This window comes from Salmo salar, chromosome 11, assembly GCF_965601325.2.
Source record: "Salmo salar chromosome 11, fSalSal1, whole genome shotgun sequence".
Taxonomy (NCBI): domain Eukaryota; kingdom Metazoa; phylum Chordata; class Actinopteri; order Salmoniformes; family Salmonidae; genus Salmo; species Salmo salar.
In genome coordinates this window covers 30,098,314-30,117,825 of record NC_138301.1, presented here as the reverse complement: position 1 = coordinate 30,117,825, position 19,512 = coordinate 30,098,314, and positions in this window count along the sequence as shown.

The following is a 19,512-nucleotide window of genomic DNA, read 5'->3' as shown; positions in this document are numbered from 1 at the left end:
TAGGCGTCGTAAGGATTGGACCAAGGTGCAGCGGGTAAAGTGCTCAAACTTATTCATTTATTTAAAGAAAACACTTAAACAAAATAAACAAACGACGAAAACAGTTCCATAAGGCTCCCAGGCTATACAGAAAATACCACCCACAAAACACAAGTGAAACAAACCCCAACTAAATATGGCCTCCAATTAGAGGCAACGACAACCAGCTGTCTCTAATTGGAGGTCCTACCAAAAACCCAACATAGAAATAGAGAACTCGATTTAAACATAGAAATAGAAAACATAGAACCTAAACCAAAAACACCGAAACACACAAAACAAACACCCCCTGCAACGCCCTGACCAAACTACAATGACGAATAACCCCTTTTACTGGTCAGAACGTGACAGTACCCCCCCCCCCCCCCCCCAAAGGTGCAGACCCCCGAATGCACCTCAAAAACAAAACCCCCACAAAAACAACCCCAAACTTAAAGGGAGGGAGGGAAGGGAGGGTGGCCACCGTCAACAACGGTCCCTGTGCTACACCCCCCCCCCCCAATCCTCCCACTACGGAGGTGGCTCTGGCTCTGGGCGTAGCTCCCGTTCAGAAGACTCCGGGCTGGGGAGCATCGCTGGAGACTCCGGCCTGGAGACTCTGGGCTGGGGAGTGTCGCTGGAGGCTCAGTGCTGAGGAGCGCCGCTGGAGGCTCAGGGCTGAGGAGCGTCGCTGGAGGCTCAGGGCTGCGGAGCGTCGCTGGAGGCTCAGGGCTGAGGAGCGTCGCTGGAGGCCGAGTGCTCACAGCAGGCACTGGCTGTATTGGGTTATGGAGGCGCACTGGAGGGTGAGTGCGGAGAGCAGGAACAGGACGTACTAATGGCCGAGTGCTCACAGCAGGCACTGGCTGTACTGGGTTATGGAGGCACACTGGAGGGTGAATGCGGGGAGCAGGAACAGGACGTACTGGACTGGGCAGGCGCACTAGAGGCCTGATGCGTGGGGCTGGCTTTGGAGGCGCCAGACTAGTAACACACACCTCAGGGCTAGTGTGGGGAGCAGGAACAGGGTAAACTGGACCGAGGAGATACACTGGTGGCAAGATGCGCTGCGCCGGCGCACTTCTCCATGGCTGCCGGCCAACTCTCGCCCGGCAACGCTACAGAGCCCTTATTGACCGCACCAGACTGTGCGTGCGTATGGGCGACACAGTGCGTATCCCTGTATAACAAAGTGCTTGCTTGATCCGTCGCTCCCCATAATAAGCACGGGGAGTTGGCTCAGGTCTCCATCCTGACTCTGCCCAACTCCCCGTGTGCCCCCCCCCCCAATTTTTTGGGGGGGGATGCCTCTCGACCTCATGTAGCTCCCTTAATTTCCTCTCCCAGAAACGTCGTTCTGCCTCCCACATCCATCCTTCTCCTCGTGCTCCAATCCCCCGCTGCTTGGTCCTTGTTTTGTGGGTGGTTCTGTCATAGGCGTCGTAAGGATTGGACCAAGGTGCAGCGGGTAAAGTGCTCAAACTTATTCATTTATTTAAAGAAAACACTTAAACAAAATAAACAAACGACGAAAACAGTTCCATAAGGCTCCCAGGCTATACAGAAAATACCACCCACAAAACACAAGTGAAACAAACCCCAACTAAATATGGCCTCCAATTAGAGACAACGACAACCAGCCTCTAATTGGAGCTCCTACCAAAACCCCAACATAGAAATAGGATTTCAGTCATCATCTTCAGTGTCTATATTCTAACCTATCAAGACTGACGTCTCAGTTAGTTTCTGTTGGAGGATGTCTAGGTGATTCTGATGGCTTCTCTCTGATGAGCGATCAGCACACAGCTTCATAATGTATTTGATGTGTGTGTGTATAGCGGCTCCATGCTAGCCATTGACCAATCACCTGTAACAATAAACGAATGTGCTGCAGGCGTGACGGCGGCGTGGGGAGAGATGCAGCGGCAGCGGGCACGGCCACTCGCTGGACTAATTAACCATGCGTATAGACAGGGCTCGGTGCCGCAACCCAAGACAATTCCAATCTGAAGAGCTATAATTGAAGTGACAAGTTAATTACAGCCTGATTATTATCATTCTTTCATTGTAGCCCCCCTTCTCCCCCTTTCCCTCTCTTTTCCCACTCTCTCATATCTCCCCCTCGTTTACCCACTCTTCTGTTTTCTCTTTTTCCCCACAGTCTCTCTCTCTTGTTCCCCATTCTCTCTCTCCCTCTCTCTCTTTCCCTTTCTCTTTGTATCTCTCTCTCTCTCTTCTACCACTCTCCCTCTCTCTCTGGATCTCTCTTTCCCTTTCTCTTTGTATCTTTCTTTCCCTTTCTCTTTGTATCTCTCTATCTCTTCTACCACTCTCTCTCTTCCTGTGATGAGTTAATTGAAGAAGATTACCCAATAGGTTCTGAGTCTGTATGTACCCCCCCTCACCTTTTCACCGATGTTGGATGTATAATTAAACTGAGATAAGTTCACTTTGTCTCATTTCCATTTACAACATTTATGAGCTGTACTTTTTAGAGTCGAAACATCCTTGCCCCCCCCCCCCCCCCATCACCAGCACCCCCACCCTCAGACCCACCCAATCCCACCCAACCCCTCTCTCTCCCAGTCTCTGTAATTAGTGTAAGCATATTTCTTTAAACAAGCTACACAAAGTTTAGTGGCAGGATTAAATCGCATCATTACCATAATATGGCTGTGCGATTTGCCCCTATCTCTCTGCTTTTCCGCCACATCAAAGCTGGATGGAGCTCTGGTGTAATTGGGCCATGCCGCCTTGTCAAGATGATTCAGGCTGATGGCTGCTCCTCTCCTCTCCCTGCTCTCCCTGAAAACCTCCTGGGCATGATAATTAATGGAGAAAAAAAGTCAAGTTAACGTGAAGAAGAGAAGAGAAGAAAAAAAAACTTTGGACAGCTCTGCATGAATATTTTACATATTCAAGTTATCTAGAGTTAACATTAGTAATTTGATGTATAATGCATTGATTAAGAAAGAGCTCCCCTAGTTCCTGTTTCATGACATCAAAAATGGACATTTGTTTTGTCCTGGAGCTAGCTAGGCTTTTCTTTTCCTCCATCCAGATGTGTGTTTTATTCTGTTTATCACATTTCCATACCTTAGCCTTATGAGGGAGTCTTATCATGTATATGCAAAGGTACAGTATATACATTTGTGTTGGTTCAGTGCATTCTTTTTAAATTCATGTCATTGTTGACGATGTTCTTAACTAGGACAGGTGTCAGTCAAAGGTGCTCAGATGTAGTGAATGGTGAAGCCTCTTCCCCTGTAGACCTCCTATAACAAACACTGTCTAATGTTCCTGTAATAAGATCATTTCCCCCCATTGTCTCTAGAGACCTGGACCAGGGGCATAATCATAACCTCATCTTCATAGCGGAAATCACTTACTTTCCTTGATGAGTATTATGACACTAGGATTACAAAGAAACATCCATTTTCATTTGTTGGTTATTGTTCTATGACACACTTTGGTAATGAATAAGGCAATAATACTTGAAGCGCAGACAGATGCCAAGTGTCTTGCATCCTTCACAATGGATATCGTTGAGTGAAGTTTTCCTGGGTCACCGATGATTTGTTGCAAATGAGTCCCATATGTTTTATCTCTGTGTTTACATATGAATGAATCATAATGACAGAGAACACATAAGGGAAGGTTGGGGGCCGGGTGGAATGGGTGACGGGCTGAATATCGATGAATCCTCTGTATTGGCGGAGCGAGAGAGCGGGTAGAGAGAAAGAAAGGGACATGCCATTCATCTGTCCATCATCTGTTCATCCAGCGGAGGAGAGGAGACAATGGCGGTGACAGGGGGTGACAGAGGCTGTCTCCCAAATGGAACCCTATTTCCTACATAGTGCACTATGTTTGACCAGAGCTCTATGGGTCCTGGTCAAAAGTAGTGCACTATGTAAGGAATAGGGTATAATTTGGGACACACCCAGAGAGACAGCTGGCTGTCCCACTAGTCCCACATGTGATTCGCCCGCCGCTCAGGGCGGTGACACCTCGCTAAAGGAGTGCTTGACTAATCAAAACAACAAGCCAGACGCCCTCTCTGCACCGCGCCGGGAGAGAGGGGGGACAACGTGCCAGTAAGACGCCAACGAGTGGCACGTCAGACAATACCTTCTCCGTCACCACCCCCTCTCCTCCTATCGCTCCTCTACCCCTTACCCGCCAATGTAGGGCACTGGGGGTTGTCAGCTAAACCAAGTAACCTTTCCTCCTTTTCATTTCTTTCTCCCCACATTTGAATATGAAAAGCCTTCTTTTCTTACGCAGTCAAAGGACCATCACTTTAATGACATTTGGCAGTCATTTGATTTATTAGGTTTTTAGAAGGAAGAGAAATCCACTAAATATTTCATATGCCATGCTAATCCTTGTAATATTGCCGGCTGAAGCCATGTACCTGCATGGCAGTGGAGTGTGGCGCATGGATTTCTACCTCTGTCAGATGACTCTACTGAATAATACAACAGCCTTATTGAAATATTTAGACTTTGATTCCCATTAAAAGAATCTTTAAAACATGAGATTTACGTACATGTACAGTTTCCAGAAGAAAGGAATAGGGAGATAGTGTAGACAGCAATCACAACACACTCACACATGGAGCCTAGCGCCTGTCTGAGTACCTGTGTTTTCCTCTGCGCTCCTCTCTAAAGTGGGTGTGGGTAGAAAACATTGGGGATTCTTTAAAACAAAGGGCATGCTAGCTACCCAGGCAGAACGAATGCCTCACAAGGAGTAGCTAGTTTGCATGATTGCATGTGTTGTGTTTTTATGCGATGTGGAGGCAAAAGTACAAGCGATGAAAGACACATGTATAAAACATTGTGACACAAGTGGCTTAAGAAATCAAAAGAAATGGGAATCTAGTTTCAGCAGTTTTATTATTTTCTTGACACGACACTCAGCTCAACACTGACATTTAATGCCATGTTTGGCATCCAACAGCTAGACACCTTCTAACACCATACTGGGCACGCCTGTCTTTTTCCTTTCTCCTTCAAAAGTCTGTACTGTCAATACCTGTATGATTGTACTGTAAAACATTTTTAATAATGTTCTCATGTTCCTTGACTGCATCCATTCTATTCACAAACTGGAAATCTAGAATTATAACGCTTGTTATTGATGAGAGACAGTGCTCTGTACTCAGGCCTATGGCCACTCTAAGGGCCCACAGAAGGCCTATGTTCAGAAGGCTGTGGCCTGTGTGTGCCACATGGTGTCTAGCTGCTTGCACTCTCAGGGCATAGCTGAGGTAAATATGTTTCTTCCCACAAGCCTCTTGGCAGCCATCTTGCCTTCTCTTTCATATCCATGCTTGACCCCACTGTGACATCATCCCTCTGGGCAGAGAGGCATCGTTGAGAGATAAGATGAAAGCATCCAGCCTGGGCCACCATGACAGCACACATAACAAAACCATCTTTGAACTCTCTCTGCCTCCCTTTGTTTGGTACAGCTAAAGGCCAGGGGTGGTCCGAGCTGAGAGCTGCTGCTCATTGTAATGTGGGTATCACACGTGGCCACAGTCTGAGTAATGCTGCCTCTACAATTGGACAATGTCAAGAACCACAACTATCCAAAGACTGAAACAACAACAGCATCAGTAAAACAGTAAATGGCAGGAGATCTTACATTTCGAGCAAACCAACCCAATCCAGCTGGTATGTACAGTCCCACATAATGCACCACCATAGTCTTTATCCAATACACCAATACAATAGAAACATGATACAGTAAATACCAGAGGCATTGTTAAACCTGTGATTGAGCGTGTCTTGACTGTACAGTTCTCTCCATAGAGACACTATGAGCTACCATTTCCTTCTCCTACTCTTTACTCTGAGAACAGTGGATATACTGTATCACAGTGGCACTTGTCATATCAGTGTGTATGATCACGAACGTATGCACTCGGGGTCAGGATCAAAAAGATAATGCACAGTGTGTGCTAGGGATGCATAACTCATGAATAACTAATCCCTAGAAGCTGTGTGTAGGAAACGGCAGAAACCCAGCAGAGAGTCTACACTCTAAAAAGAAAAGGTTCCTGGAGTATCCTTTAGGGGTTCTTCAAATTGAAACTGTGGGGGAACGCCTATAAGTTCTTCCAATAGCCCTTTAAATGGGTTCTTCAAAGAACCCCTTTTAATGGATCCTCGAATAACCTTTTGAAGAACCTTTTGGGGTTCATTTTTTATCTACCCTCCCATATTTTTATTAATAATAATATGCATAACAATAACAACAATAACACAATATTTTAGTTCTCAGTGTTTATTATGATTTAAATGTCAAAGCAGAATTAAAAAATCTAAATATGAGGTAAACTCCCAGCAGATGCCCAAGTCCAATGGGTATACCCTCTGTCCTGTTGATGTTAATGTGTTGATGTTCTCCGTATCCATAGCCAGAATGATTTTGCAGTACATGGTGATCAAACAGGTTTCCTGTTATACTCATCAGAGGTGTAGGGTGGGTGAAGTCTGTGGATCCAAAAAATAGTAATTATAAAGATGATTAACAAAATATGCACATGACAGTATTCATACCTTGGATTTTGTTCAGATACCTGCAGACACAAAGTGAGCAGTTCAGTCATCTGCACCCAATACAGCTAGCCTTCAACATATTCTTCTAGCATACAGTACATATTCTTACCTCTTTGTTGATTGATATCCATTGAATTGTGTCCATTTTCTGTTTTAGTATCCATTTTCTGTATCATCATAAAACAATATCAATTTAGATCATAAACCTTACCTTAAATTGAGATCTTAACATTTTTCAGTTAAGTTCCCGCTCCTGCTGTCCTTTCAAATTCAAATCCAAATGTTTCAGTTGGGCAGTTAGGTTCCTACAAGAACCCCCAACAACTAAGGAGGTTCCTCGATGAACCCCACCTACTATGGGGTTCTTGGAAGAACCTTTTGGGGGCAATTTTCAGTGCCAAGAACCCTAAGGTACTTCGAAGAACTTTGAGAATCTTAGAAGAACCCTTGTTGAACCCCTAATTGTTTGAGTGTAGGTAAGAGGGCCCTATCAGCAGAGAGAGACACAGAGAGAGAGAGAGAGAGAGAGAGAGAGGAGAGAGAGAGAGAGAGAGAGAGAGAGAGAGAGTCGTTGTGTAGGTAGTCTTAGTTGGAGGAAGCTGATCAGAGCTGCTGGGAGTCTAATTGGACATAACAGGCGTCAGTTGAGTGGGGTGGGTGGGGAGGAAGGGCCTCCTTGAAGGCGCAGGCAGGTAATTTGCACACAGTGATATTCACGCTTGACAACTGGAGGCAAACAAATGAGCCTGGGGAAGGAAGGGAGACAGGATGGGAGGCAGCCACCAGACACCAACCACGCTCAGTACCACTCTCTGTCTGTGTTTCAAATGACACCCTATTCCCTACATAGTACACTACTCTTGACCCAGGGCACATAGGGCTCTGATCAAAAGTAGTGCACTATATAAGGAGTAGGGTGCAATTTGGGATGTAGCCTCTGCCTGCCCCACTTGATTTTCCAGCAGGGCTCAGTGAGCAGCCAGCCCAGGTAGCAGCAGCACCACAATTAGGCCTGTACACCCTGGCTCGGCTGCACCCGCTCCCCAAATTGTGAAGAGGAGAGGAAGTGACACCCATAAGGCTGCACATTACCGTAATCCAATGTAAATGAAGGGCTATGCAGAACCAGGGAACCAGAGATCCCACCTGAGACAGGCTGGGGAGGGACGTGACCGAGCGTGCCAGGCTGTCAGGATTGTGTCAACACGGCTGGTGGCTGTTCAGACCTGTTCAGTCCAACTCTGCATGCATAATGGGACAAATCATTACAATGTCAATGGTGATCATGTAAATAGGACAAGAGGTGGTGGAGACTGGGGAGGACAGTGGCGTGTATTCATGGATGCCAAGGGAAGCCAGGCTTCCCCAAAAAATGTACAAAGAAAAAAACATTAAATAAAGTGGCTGAATGTATCTCACCGGAGAAAGCATCCAAGCGTGTGAAACAGCGCCCCTCTGTCTCTGTATGTGTAGTCCGTCTATCTGATGCTGTCTGGTCAAAAATAGTATGATATTGTTGCCGCCCATAGCATTGAAGCAGCGAGCATTTGGCCTCCCTTAATAAAAAAAAATATATAAAATCAGCATTGAGCTAAACTGAGCGAGCTCAACTGTGAATGGTCTTGATGCACCAAAGAAAGGTGTTAGGGGAAGTCAGTTTGTATTTGGCTTCACACTAATCACATCAAAAGCTAAATGTCATTGACAGAAGAACATTGAATTGTTGCATCTCGTTGTGTCCTCCAGTGGCTAGCTAGCTAAAATTGTCTCTTTCCTAAATTAGCCATGGATGTAGATAGTTATTTGGATGTGTGGTTTTACTTAATTCTCCATAGGCCTACTGGCCAATGATTATAACTGCTATTCTGATCCAACCATTAATTCATACATTGTATCCCTTGGCCCGAGAGGATGTAAGTTCAATATGTAGTTAGATGTAGTAGGCTAATGTTAACTAGCTGGCTCATCGTTGCCTATGAAAGGAAGTCAAGGTAGCAAGCAGGTATTTTAGCCAGGTAGCCTAGGACAACAAAAACTAAAAGCTTGTACTGCATGACAGAGTCATAGACGGTTTCGGCAACATGAAAGAGAGGAGGATGGCAATGGCGTTTCTCTACAAGTAGGGTGAATCAACAACATGTTTTTTCTATTTGCAAGCACACACACCCACACACACAGAATTCCGTACCATGGTCAGCCACATCATATTTAGCTTATGGTGATTGGACTAAATTGTTTTTGGTATCTTTTAGTTGTCACTGCAATAGACTAAGCATAGGTCATATAATGATGTTGAAATGGTACATTTAAAATGGTGCTGGAATAGTGGAGGCATCTTCTGTTTAGCCTAACTCTCCGTGGTTCTAAATCCATAGTTGTTTATTAGTCTGAAAAGTTACATGCAATGTGCTTTGTGGACTTCACAGGACAGAGGTTGCTCTCCGGTTTTGTGATAAAACAAAGGTGTGGTTGATGTTATTCTGCCACTGTGTCTTCTTATTGTCTCGGCCTTTGGCCTATATATCACGGTCACAAGGCATATATAACTAACAGGTTATAGACCAAACAATGCAATTATCACAACACATAAGTTGTAATATGGCTATTTACCCTGGCTTCCCCAGTGATTTTACCAACACACCACTACTGGGGGAGGAGGGGAGGAGAGAGGAGATGAGGGGGAGGGATGGGAGGAACGGTTAGCAGATAATGGGGGTGATGATGATGATGATGACGAGGGTGAAGACATGGAGTATATTGGTGATCTAGATACTGTACATGATTGTGATTACAATACATTAAGACTTACTGAGACAAGTTGGACAAATGTGGTCACATACAGCGGCTTGCGAAGGTATTCACCCCCCTTGGAATTTTTCCTATTGTGTTGCCTTACAACCTGAAATTAAAATAGATTTTTGGGGTGTTTGTATCATTTGATTTACACAACATGCCTACCACTTTGAAGATGCAAAACATGTTTTATTGTGAAACAAATAAGAAATAATACTAAAAAACTGAAACTTGAGCGTGCATAACTATTCACACCCACCCCCCCCCCCCCCCCCCCCCCCCCAAAAATCAATACTTTGTAGAACCACCTTTTGCAGCAATTACAGCTGCAAGTTTCTTGGGATATGTCTCTATAAGCTTGGCACATCTAGCCACTGGGATCTTTGCCCATTCTTCAACGCAAAACTGATCCAGCTCCTTCAAGTTGGATGGGTTCCGCTGGTGTACAGCAATCTTTAAGTCATACTAGAGATTCTAAATTGGATTGAGGTCTGGGATTTGACTAGGCCATTCCAAAACATTTAAATGTTTCACTTGAAACCACTCAAGTGTTGCTTTAGCAGTATGCTTAGGGTCATTGTCCTGCTGGAAGGTGAACCTCCGTCCCAGTATCAAATCTCTGGAAGACTGGAACAGGTTTCCCTCAAGAATTTCCCTGTATTTAGCACCATCCATCATTCCTTCAATTCTGACCAGTTTCCCAGTCCCTACCGATGAAAAACATCCCCACAGCATGATACTGCCACCACCATGCTTCACTGTATGCTTCACTGGATGCTTCACTGGATAGGGTTCTCGGGGTGTTGAGAGGTGTTGGGTTTCCTTGATGGCCAAAAAGCAACATTTTAGTCTTCTTCCATATGTTTGGGGAGTCTCCCACAAGCCTTCTGGCGAACACCAAACGTGTTTGCTTATTTTTTTCTATAAGCAATGGCTTTTTTCTGGAAACTCTTCCGTAAAGCCCAGCTCTGTGGAGTGTATGGCTTAAAGTGGTCCTATGGACAGATACTCCAATCTCCGCTGTGGAGCTTTGCAGCTCCTTCAGGGCTATCTTCGGTCTCTTTGTTGCCTCTCTGATTAATGCCCTCCTTGCTTGGTCCGTGAGTTTTAGTGGGCGGCCCTCTCTTGGCAGGTTTGTAGTGGTGTCATATTCTTTGCATTTTTTTAATAATGGATTCAAATGCTCCTTGGGATGTTCAAAGTTTCTGGTATTTTTTATAACCCAACCCTGATCTGTACTTCTCCACACCTGTTTGGAGAGCTCCTTGGTCTTCAAGGTGCCGCTTGCTTGGTGGTGCCTCTTGCTTAGTGGTGTTGCATACTCTGGGGCCTTTCAGAACAGGTGTATATATACTGAGATCATGTGACACTTAGATTGCACACAGGTGGACTTTATTTAACTAGTTATGTGACTTCTGAAGGTAATTGGTTGCACCAGATCTTATTTAGGGGCTTCATAGCAAAGGGGGTGAATACATATACATGCACCAGTTTTCCGTTTTTTTTTAATTTATTTATTTTTATATTTTTTGAAACAAGTTATTTTTTTAGTTTCACTTCACCAATTTGGACTATTTTGTGTATGTCCATTACATGAAATCCAAATAAAAATGTCTTTTAAATTACAGGTTGTAATGCAACAAAATAGGAAAAACGCCAAGGGGGATGAATACTTTTGCAAGGCACTGTAGGCCCACAGTCAGACAAACAGATTTCCGGTCCCTTTCTCCCAGAGAAAAGGTATCTGTAAGCAGGTCTCAGTCCATCAGCCTCGGCTAATGTCATAAGGAATGGCTGCTGTTATCTGACTGATGGAAATTAATCCACCCTGGGGTTTATCAACAAGTATCTCTCTTTCTTTCTTTCTTCCACTCTCTCTCTTTTGGTGGTTTCCTCTGCGCGTCAGGAGGGTATAATCAGTCATGTCTCGGTGGTATGATTCATGTTGAATAGCAGAATATTATCTTTGATAAAAATGAGATTTACCTGAAGGGCAGCCTGCGGTATAATTAATAGAGTGGCAGGGTTGAGCCGTGACAGCCGATGAGAGGGAGAACTTAATCATTCTGCTAAATCCATCGCTTATTGTCATGTCTCAGCTGAAACTCTGTACTCAGATTTATTGCATCATAATTACTATGTATTTTTTGGAGGGTCCTATTTGCATGTCAGCTCTGATAACATCTTTGAATAAGTCGCAGAGATTATGATGACTGCTCTCTTTCTCTGTTGATGTAATTTCTCATTACCTGCATCAGTAGTGTGTAACGTGATGTAACATCACATTTGTGTTGTTCATAACACACAGCACTAACATCACACTCATTAATCCTGTAGAGGGACAGTGAGGTTCCTTATTAAGTTTGAAACTTTGGAGGGACAGACATAGCCATTGTCAGTGATGTTCAACCCCAGAGCATAAGGTTCAGTGTTACAGTAAGCTCAGAGTCATATCAGCTGTACTTGTACCCATGGCTGGGAGGAGATGACACAGTGACACAGATAAGCCTCACTGCCCATGTTGGCTCGTCATATGTAACACATGTCAGTGGTACAGTGGCTCACTGTGGCAGGAGTTTGTGTGTGTTTGTGTTTGTAGCAGGGGGTTAAATCATCCCTGCCACCCAGCATCATTATCAGAGCCTCCTGGTGCCAAAGGCATGAAATCCCCTCCACCACCCTGCACACATACACCCTCCCCCGCCACAGCGATTGAGACTGCCACTGTCATTAACCTGAGCTGACATTTCTGCAGGCCACTCAGCCCGCCACCCTAGATCCCCACTGACAGACAGCAATACACTGCAAACCTGCTAGCGACATAGACGTCCACCTGCATTGATCTTAAACCAGCCTTTTTCTGTCACCGCTAGGCTAGCTAGCCTTAGTGTTTCCCTGGCTATACTACCAGGCTCAGAGTGTCAGGGTTTGGGAGGGGGCGAGTAAGGTGGTGAAGTTGGGTATTGAGATGGTAATTGTTGGGGCTTTTGTTGTATGTAATTTCCGTAACCCTACACTGGCCTGCTCGTGAACTCTTTCTTTCTAAATGGCTCCTGCGGTACAGTCATACTGGCCTGGATGTCACCTCTGTCACCTCTGTGTCACCCTCTGAGTGAGCAGTTTCTTTCCCTCCCTGTCACAGATGCTGCCAGTGGAAATAAAAGACCAGCGGCGTCTCTTTCTCTCTCTGAGAACGGTGGTGACACCCTTTTTAATGAGGCCATGTAACTTTGTACTGTAGGAGTGTAACACATGATTTACAGTACAGACAGTGATGTTTATTACAGGCTAGTTCCACAGCCGTCTCTGTCTCGGGTCTGATGAAGTGGTGGTTGATGGGTAGTAGGAAGGGGAGCCAGTCTCCTGGGGCTCTGACCAGACATGTTGTCCCTCTTTTCTCCTCTTTATTTAGCCCAACAATTAGAAGAACCCATATTCTCCCAATCGTCTGATGGTTCCCTCATCTCTGCCGAGATATATTTATCTGAGGATAATTGGCCATTAAATCTTCACTTGACAACTGTGAAAATGCCACCCCAAGAGTAATCTAGCTGCCAGGAAATGACAACGGTTGGCAGGGCTGTCGAGTCAACTGCTGCCGGCGAGGCACATCAGGCCTGAGCTGGCTGGATGGATCTATTCCACGCATACACACACACACACACACACACACACACACACACACACACACACACACACACACACACACACACACACACACACACACACACACACACACACACACACACACACACACACACACACACACACACACACACACACACACACACACATACACCATGCTTAGTTATATTAAACAGGCTATTACTAATCTGTTTCCACCATTCAGACCTGTTCACAGCCTTGTGATTTCTGATGGAAGGAAACCTATCTATCTTGACTATGATCCTGATTAAAAAGACACATCAATGCTATAAAACAGTGTAACAGCATCATTTAAGATGTTTTTTTGTCAGTACTAATGACAAATGTGATTTTTGTTTTATTTATTTCCATGAACTTTACAAGCACAGGGCTTTAATAGTTGTAAATATTCCATTACTGGAAGAGAGAGTTCTTTGAGGGCTGTTATGTAAAATTCGATTCCACTTAGCCTAGTGTCTGACTGACTTAAGTTGATCCTTATCTGGAGGTTGAAAGCGTCAGAGCTTACCCGTGTTTCCACGCTGTTGGAACCCCGGCCAAGGCATGGCAAAAGACGAGCACTTTGCAATACATTTTTGGTCCTTTAGTCTGTTCAAGTGCCTTGGCTATCGCTCAAGCCGCTAATGCACATCAGACAGAGTAGATAGCTGTAATTATACACAAAACGATGGAAAGGAAAACAGAGCTTGGATATTGTTTCAAATATCCAGCCCATTGTTTGCCCCCTGGGTGAACATTTTCCTTTATCACCATTTTTCTTCTTTTAGTAAATTTGTACCAGATTTTTTATTTCAGTTGTAGGTTTAACAAGGGAGAGAGGGGATGAAAAAGATTGGATCACGGCAAAGCGTTTGTGATTTATCCATTTAGCATGGAATGGCAGTGGTGGGTGGTGTTGTCGATTTGTTTTTGACATTTTGGATGGGGTTATGAGCCAAGCTAAGGTTTTTTTCTGGCTGCTGTCAAAGTGCTGACCGTGACAGAGTGATTACCATTGGAATGTGAACACTCATCCCTCATGGTGGAGGTCTAGGGTCTCTCCTGTTCCTCTTAAGCCCATTGTCTGTTTAACATGTGTGTGAATGGTATGTACTGTAGATAGACGACTGAGATGTTTGTCACTGTCAGCAGAGTGGGAGCATTTAGGGACAAGACGGCCACCATGTTGATCAGGGCCTGTATTCACAAAGCGTCTCGGAGTAGCAGTGCTGATCTAGGATCAGGCCCCCCTTCTTATTTATTATGGTTTAAAAGGAAAAACTGGTCCTAGCACGAATGAGAACTAAAAGTGCTCATGTCCAGCCACTGGGTCTATTTTCATGACCATCCTAATAAAATACTTTAAGATATGTAAGATATGAATACACCTCAATGGCATGCTGTGGTGATCCCGTCCCTCGAGGGTAAAGTGCTGACTTCCACACTTTCAGACAGAGTTATGCAGAGGTAATGTTTAAAATCACTCAGGATGTGTTCCCTGTCTGTTCACATGTCATCCGTGTTGCCTTCCAAAGTCACAACATCCTTCTAAAAAAAGGTGTTTGTTGAAGCACTCAGCCCAGGACCAGTCAGGAGGAGTTGAGAGCTCTCTGTCCCTGGTGTTGGTCTATATTCTGTGTGTGATCAGGGATGTCAGTGATGACTCCTCAAGATTAAATAGTAATAATACTGTTCTAATAATGTGTGCCCCAAAAAGGGGGATTCACTCTAAAAAGCTCCAGACTGTGTTGTTTATTAATTCAGAAACAGTGTTTAATTTTCACAATCCATGTAATAAAGAATTCCTGACATTGTCTTGAGTGCAATCTCATGTAGGAGCGATAATGGCACAGGGAGGATCGAGGAGGTGAGTGGGAGGTATAACATAAAGTATTCACCGGAGAGTGAGGTGGGGGCTATTTCTGTACTTCTACCTGGTGACAACAGCCCAAGTACGTTTTAACAGTTTGTCGAAGGAAGGAGCTCTTGTTTGTTCATTCTCTCCCCCCCGTCAGTCCTCCTCTCCCGAGGCTTCCTCCCTTCTCACAAACAACATCTCCCTCCTCTTCCCCGTCGAGTCTCTGTTTGATGACCTACATATTACATTCTCTTAGCATGGAGGTACACCAAGGCGTACATGTTGTATGTGCATAAAATGTGGTGTAAATGACTAGAACAAAAGGGAAGAGCGTCTGCGTTGGGAAGGGAAATGAAAGCGGGTACCATTGTGGGGGACATGTTGCATCACAAGACGCTGCGTGTAGTCTAAACACCACCATGGAGGGACTTCATGTTATTGATGTTGGATCGTAGCATGGGTGGTGTACTGCTGCTGTGTGCATGATAGTGATGACTCTGTCCCTCGCACATGAAACACATCCCGCACTCCTCAGGGACCTCCCGGCAGTCACTTTCTGCTCGATCCTCTCCACAACACCACAAACACATGAGCATGTCTCACTGGTAGAGCATTGAAGAGCATTGATCTACCGCTGCTGTCCCATCTCTACAACGACATCCGCAGCATGTCGATGAAAATGAGTCTCATCTGTGTGTCTCGTGGTGAGCAGAGTAAGAATACGTTGATGCACTTGGACAGCCCTACAGTACTTCATGTAGGCCTACCAGTCTTCACGTACTCGCTTCTGTACTCAACAATGCACTGAGCCTTTCCACAAGCAAAACACAACAACCACAGATGTTAGCAGCATGTACAGTATGGCAAACCTACTCCATAGTGTTCTTCTGTTACACCAACCACACCTGAGTTTCCCTAAGCAGCAGATAGAACATCTGAATCTGGTGCCTTCATGCCTCAGCCACAGCTACAAAACTTCAGCATGTCCCACATCACTCCACTCCTGTACCACTTGTGTAATGTGTCATGTGAACGTCTGTTAATTTCTAATAAAATCTTGCTTTTCAAAGAGTCGGAGGAGGAATTAAGCCCTTCGTTCCCCTTCCTAAAAACTAAAAGTTTGGCGTTATCCCTGTAAGCGGAGCTAAATGAGAACGCCAGTTAAAGCCCATTAGGGGCCAGTGTGGCTGTGACCATCTCATTGGAAGGAGCTGGATGAAAATTGCCTGGATTAATGTGTTAATCCAACTCTTTAAAATGCTAATGTCCATTTTATGCCCATTAAATCTCAGTGTGCGTTTTCTTTGATGCGTGCAATTTCTATCAATTAAATACAGAGGAGTGAAACAGGCAGAAGGGAGATTAGGTCCTTTGCTTCAAGCATGAATTTCTCCATTTGGATGGTTTCATATTTATCTGGAATGGAAGTATAGAGAACAGAGGGGGGATGTTTAGAATGGGTCTTGTGGAATACGACTGAGTAATGATGGGATTTTATTCCAGACTCTGTTTTTGGATTTCTGCTTTGCTCAGTTGAAAGACAAACACTGAAAATAATGTATCAGTAAATATAGTACAACATGTACAGACTAATGTTTTATATGATTGATGAACTTCCTCTTTGTATGTGAGAACTGTACTGTATGTTGGTAAATTCATTTTGATGTTGACTACAGCTGTATACCACCAGGTTTCATTTTAAATGTCATGTATTTGACAAATGGATTTCAATTACATTTTATGGTTTTACAAACACTGGATTTGTCTTTCTTTTATGCACAGTGCTATGCAATATCACAGCTAATACATTTTACTAAAGTTCTGCAGCAGAGCTGTTATGAAGAAAATAAATATACTGTACATCATATCAACATCACAATATCAAATTCACTTTATTCTTTGATTCTATTTCTCAAAGAAATGTCTTAAGAAAATAACAATTCTTGACAATGCACCACAGTCACATTGCCAGACACACATTAAATAGGAATATGTGATTTAGAGATATCTTCCTATCATTTAAATAATCAATTTCCAGATGATTGTGTTTGTCTGGGGTTAGCGCCAGTACAGTAAGTCACAGATATTGATCATGTATACCGCCACAGTCACAAATTAACCAGACCTTTCATGTGTCTGACTATAGCAGGCAGCAGGGAGAGAAAGAATAAGTATTTGGAGAGAAATGAATGGTGATGGATGCTGTGGAATGTTGCCGTCCCACAGATGGAACAATGGAACTCACAGATGGAACAATAGAACGTCGGAACCATGACTCTCGGATGCCCTCCATGTTGTGCAGTCCTTTAAAGACTAGGATTGACACAGTTTGTCAAATCACAGAGTGCGGTGTGGCTGGCCATAAACTGCTTCCAGATTTGTCACACACACACACAGTACACACACAAACATATACACACACAGACTCATTGTTCACAGTTCAACTAGGTTCCAGTAAACTGGGAGCATTTATCATGTGAGCACTATTTTGAGTTGGAACATGAAGAATGATTTATGAAGGCATTTCTACTTCCCTCTACCTCACCCTCCATCATAAGCAAAATACATTGTCATAAAAGTAAAATGCACTTTGCATTACATGTTGAAAACGCACCAAACCATCTTTTATTTAATGTTTGCAATTTTGACATGAGTGTTCCACTGTGTTCCAACTTAGAGGGGGTGGGTGTGTATGGTGGGTTTGGGAGGGCAGGGGGGTTATATACAGAATTTCAACCAGATAAACTCCTAAAAGTAATAGTCCATACAAGCCATTGAGATGACTCAAGTAAACCCCATTACTTAAATTGTCCCTCCATTGCTTATGAAGACACACCCGGCACCAAACAGAAGCACATCAGGCAGTGCTGACTTCTTTCAGCTTGTTTCCTGGGGGGTTTGCTGACTGTTGTCCCCCTATACCCTCCTCAACCCTATCTTCTAACACGCATGTTAAAATAGCCCGCCCTCCCCATTGGCACATCCCCTCCTCCATGGTAAGCATATGTGGGCTATTCAACTGGATGGGTCATTTATTAAAATCGACCTAATTTTCCATGATATATTAAATCTCTGCCTCAGTAATCATGGCCCATTTCATTGTAGTGAATTAGGCGCCCACTGCTTGTGAGATCAGAGGCCTGGAAAATGAAGCCTGTGTCTCGTATTAGTGAGTGTTCACAGGCTGCTAATGGTCAGGAGACTGAATAGATCACCAGACAATTCATTACAGTTCACTGGCAAAACTGAGCACCCAAATATGTGTGCATGGTCAGAGTGCCATCTGTGTAACAGCCTCCACACATATGAGGGCTCTGGAGATGGTCTCCATCATCTCCATCCAATATTGATGTGTTGATGTACTGCGAGGGAGAAGGATAGAGAGACCTGTGTCGAGGCGACAATCTACCAAGGTGAGTGTTGACACTTTTCTAATTTATATATTTTTAAACTAGGTATGCACTAGGTGTACCTACAGAATAACATCAGTGTTAGTGCTATGACAATCCTACAACCCCAGCATCTTTAGATTCACACCAACAACCCTGTTGCAGCATCAGTACACTGACGACCTTGTCCATGGTAAATGATGACATTCCTACTACCACAGCAGCCCAAGACGATGGCAACCCAATTGTCGCAACAGTACACTGGCAACCTTGTCCATGGTAAATCCAGTGAACAATATCTTGTTTGATACAGTTGGATAGAACTGGCATATCCCATCCCAGCCCTCTAAAGTGTGGCCAAGCCCAGCTTTCTCTATCTGACTGGATTTCTCCTCATTAGATGTCCTTAAGCTAGACCCTAGACTGAGGAAGTCAGGATAAAGGCTGTCAAAAGCCAAACCTAGTGCCATCCTGCTGCCTGCACCCCACCATGTAAGGTCACAAAAAAGGACAAAGTTGCTCCAAATAAATGCTCATTCATGGACATATTGCATCGAGTTTATTCTCGTAACTACTCGACAATAACGGAACATAAAGTGGATAAGTATAAATCTGCAGTCTCTCAGAGTGAGCCAAACCCCTGAGACCATTTCGTGTGGAGACAGACAGAGCCTGGTCATTGTCATGTTGTTCAGCTTGTTTTGGGTTGAAACAAAATTAGCAGCTTCAGAGTTTTGAGGTCTAGGGAGCGGCAGGGACAGCACCCTCTCACGTTGTTCTGGGGCCGCCATTTGTAATTATGTAATTTGTCTGTGCTGTTTTCCAGCAAACAGGAAGTCCCCTAAACCAGTGGAGGATGTGGCGAGGGCCGGGTCTCCTCAGGGAGCATAATGGGTAACGGCTGATGCGATTGGACAGATCCAAGCTGGTGTGGTTATCTGACGGTTGGGAGGGATATTTTCTCTCTCTCTCACTCCTCTGTTTCTCTCTCCCTCTGATTGTACTATGCAACTGGCTTGGACAGCCTGCCAGAGATCCTAACCAGTCAAAGACATATCCCACAGAAACATTTTCATACCTGTAGTTCTTTGCCTCTGATTTCTCTTCTGAAACATGAATCTTGGTCTTGTTTTTTTCTGGTTTAATAGCAGTGAGAGAACTGACATTTGTTGTATTACTGCTGCCATGTGTAGATAGAGTGTGATGGAGGCAATGAATGAGGTGATCCTAATATTGA